This window comes from Petaurus breviceps, unplaced genomic scaffold (genome assembly GCF_028583685.1).
Source record: "Petaurus breviceps papuanus isolate PSGF00001 unplaced genomic scaffold, PetGlider_PUasm1.0 151, whole genome shotgun sequence".
NCBI lineage: Eukaryota > Metazoa > Chordata > Mammalia > Diprotodontia > Petauridae > Petaurus > Petaurus breviceps.
In genome coordinates this window covers 23,489,037-23,492,482 of record NW_027185712.1, presented here as the reverse complement: position 1 = coordinate 23,492,482, position 3,446 = coordinate 23,489,037, and the positions used below count along the sequence as shown (strand labels likewise).

The 3,446-nt window shown below is 40.5% G+C and overlaps 1 pseudogene; it reads right to left on the bottom strand.

Moving 5' to 3' along the window:
• Positions 1-2,199: 2,199 nt before the first annotated feature.
• Positions 2,200-2,949, bottom strand: LOC138153883 (thymidine kinase, cytosolic pseudogene; annotated as a pseudogene).
• Positions 2,950-3,446: the final 497 nt, after the last annotated feature.

Genomic DNA, 3,446 nt, shown 5'->3' with positions numbered 1-3,446 from the left:
TAAAGCCCTATACACTCTGGTCCCAAATTATCTTCTTAGCGTTACAAGACATAACTCTATCTCCTATATTCACAATATAGTCAAACTAGCCTTCTCTTTACTCTTCACTCACAACACTCCATATCCCATTTCCAATCCCTTGCACTGATGAATTCCAAGGCCGGACAGGATTCCCTCCTTGCTTCCACTTCACAGTGTTCCTCTGTACTTTTCATTTTTCCCACATCTCTTGAATACACACCCCCTTCCCCTCTCTCCTGATATTGCAACCATCCTGGTGCAGGCCCTTATCTTCTCAAGCCTGGACTATCACAATAACCTGTTGGTAAGGTCTGCCTGTCACAATCTCTCCCTGCTGCAATCCCTCCATTCAGTTGCCAAAGTGATTTTTTTTTTCTTTTAAAGCAGGTCCAACAATGTCACTTTCTCCATCCCTATTCAATAAATTCCTATCACCTCCAGGATCAAATATAAAATCCTGTTTGTTGTTCAAAGCTCTTTATAACTTAGCCCCATATCCACCTTCCCAGACTTACTATTTACTCTCCCTCAACTCCCCTCATATTCTTCAATCCAGCATCATCAGCCTCCTTATTCCATGAAAAAGATACTCCATCTCTCATCCCCTGACATATTCTCTGGCTATCCCCATGCCAAGAATGTTTTCTCTCCTCATTTACACTCCTTAGCTTCCCTGACTTCCTCCAAGTCCCAGGTGAAAGCTTATGTTTCATAAGAAGCCATATTAATCTCTCTTAATTTTGGTGTCTTTTCTCTATTGAATATTTCTTATTTATCAATATATGTACATTGTATTTAAACATACACACAAATATAACTTGGTTCTGCATATTGGTTTGTCTTTTGTCTCCCCCGTTAGATTGTGAGCTCCCTGAGGGTAAGGACTGTCTTTTGGCTTTCTTCGTATCCCTATTGCTTAGTACAGTGCCTGCTACATAGTAGGAGCTTAAATACTTATGGACTATTGATTAAGATTGAGCTAAGACAGCATCTTCTTCATAAAATTTATCCTTATCCCTCAGTCGATAGCCGATACTCTTCCACAGTAATTTGTATTTGATTATTTTGTATAAATGTATCTATGTTTATTGAGTTTATAATTATATGTATATATTTGTTTCTCCTTTTAGAATGTAAACTCATTGTGAATGATAGAGATCGTTTCACTCATTGCACTTGTATCCCCAGGGCCTTACCCAGTGCCTAGCACATAGTAGACATAAAAAAAAAAAAAAAATTCTTGTTGACACAACTAATATGTTGTAAAATGGAGGTTCAAATCCAGGTCTTCTGCCTCCAAATCCAGCATCATTACTCTTCACCACAGCAGCCCCATTTATGTACTTTGATAAAGCTTCTTGGGTCACAGATCTAGACTTAGAATTGGAAGTGACCCAAGAAATAATTCAGACTGATGCCCTCATTTTATATGTAGGCAGAAAACAAAACCCAGATAGTAAGTAGCAGAGTTAGATTTCGAACCTGTGAACTCTGATTCCAAACTCAGTGCTTTCTTTGAGCCCCAAAATATTATACCAGTGTGTGAAAATTCCTTGGTTTTATGTTCTGTTATTTTGAAAGTTATATTCATTCATTCAACTAATTACTAAACATCTAAAATGTATAAGAAAATGGAGAAGCAAGGAGAAGGAAATGGCAAACCACTTGAGTATGTTTGTTAAGAAAATCCCAAATGGTGTCATGAAGAATTGGACATTATAACAGCAACAGAATGTCCAGAACAATATACATTTATTCTACTAAACTCTTAGATTTACCATTAAAAATGTAGGTCACCATGCTTTCCAATTTTTTTTTAAAGGAAGGCAAGGGATTTTATTGGCAATGTTTATAGACCAATCAGAAGTTATGGGGCCAGGGTAGGTGGGATGGCAAGTAGGGGAAGGGTAGAATTAAGTTGTAAAGTATAGTCTTGGGTTCAAAAGGTTTCTTCCAAGTTATGAAGCACTGCTTCCTAAGGTCTCTTCTGGTCCTCCCTCTTCTGAGGGAAATGGGGAAGATAGAAACACGGTGTGGATATTAGCAATAGCTATGGTTGTGGGGTGGCTAGAAAATGAAGAGCAGGTCCAAATGACTTGACCATCTATATATACATGGCCAGAGTGCTTACATTTATCTTCCCAGGCCAGCACCAGTTCCAGGAATACCCCTACTGCCTCAGTTGTTTGAACTGCATCGTAGAATCTGTTCAGCAACAAAGTTTCCTTCAGCTTGAGGTGTCGCTGGACTTCCCACTCAGAAGGCATTTCTCTTTGTTCTCCAGCCCAGGAGACTGTCCTGAGAACTTCTTGAAATAGCAGAGTTGACACACAGAGTGATATTTGTCAGCACCACCAATCACTTCAAACTCTTTCTCTGCCCCCAGTCTCTTAGTATAAGCAGCTTCCCGGAAACACTCCATGCATGCTTGTCAATTTTACTACACTTTCTGCCAATGGCACCAAGTTCAGGATATTCCTCTGAAAGGTCCCATCCAGTGCAGCTACAATCACAGTCTTCCCAGCGTTTGCCATGGTCTCACTGAATTACACAATATCCGGAAAATGCTGTCCCTGATCAAAGCCAATGACAGTCACAGCCAGAGCATCCTAGGTCGCATCAGGAAGCAAGTAGGATGGGAGTGCTTCCATAGTGTCCCGTTCATTTGCCGACAACCTCTGGCTGTATCGAGTGTCTTTGGCATACTTAATCTAGAGGCACTTGTGCTGAGAAATCTGGAATCACCCGACTCTGCGCATGAGCTCTGTGCTTTTCCCAGAGAACATGGCCCCCAAGATCACCTGGATCTGTCCCCGGATCTTTCTGGGGGAGCCGGGCAGCACGGTGGGCAGACTAATGCAGCTCATCTTGAGTCCCGAGCAAGCAGAAAAGCAGAGTTATCTGGACAGCTCAGCTGTACTCCCCCATGTTTTCCAAATTTAATTATCTTTTTTTCACACATCGGTATGGAAGGACAACTCTTCCTTCACTGTGACTGAAAGAAGGAAGTCAGATGCCACAGAGAACAGAGACTAGAGACTCTCTTAATAGGACAATTCTGACACCAAGCATCTACTTGAATGAGTAATGTGTGACTTCTGAAAGAGTGTGTCATTGTAAGGTCATAGACTCTAGAAGAATATGTGCTAGTACACTCGTGTAGACCTGTAGTGACTATGGGATTCCCAAGTACTCTATACAAAGTTAGGTAGAATGGAGATTCATATCTTTTCATTAGAAGTAACATATCATCTTTCTTTGTTGTTGTTGTTACTACCTACTCCAAAGAGAGATATTAAATAAAAGACTAAATCTCAAATGTGTTGAAGGTCTTAAGAAAGTCTTAAGACAGTCTATCTCACATGATGTGAATCTAGAGAATCTCTGTGGAGAGAACTGAATTTTGTAGAATTTGGTTGGTTTGG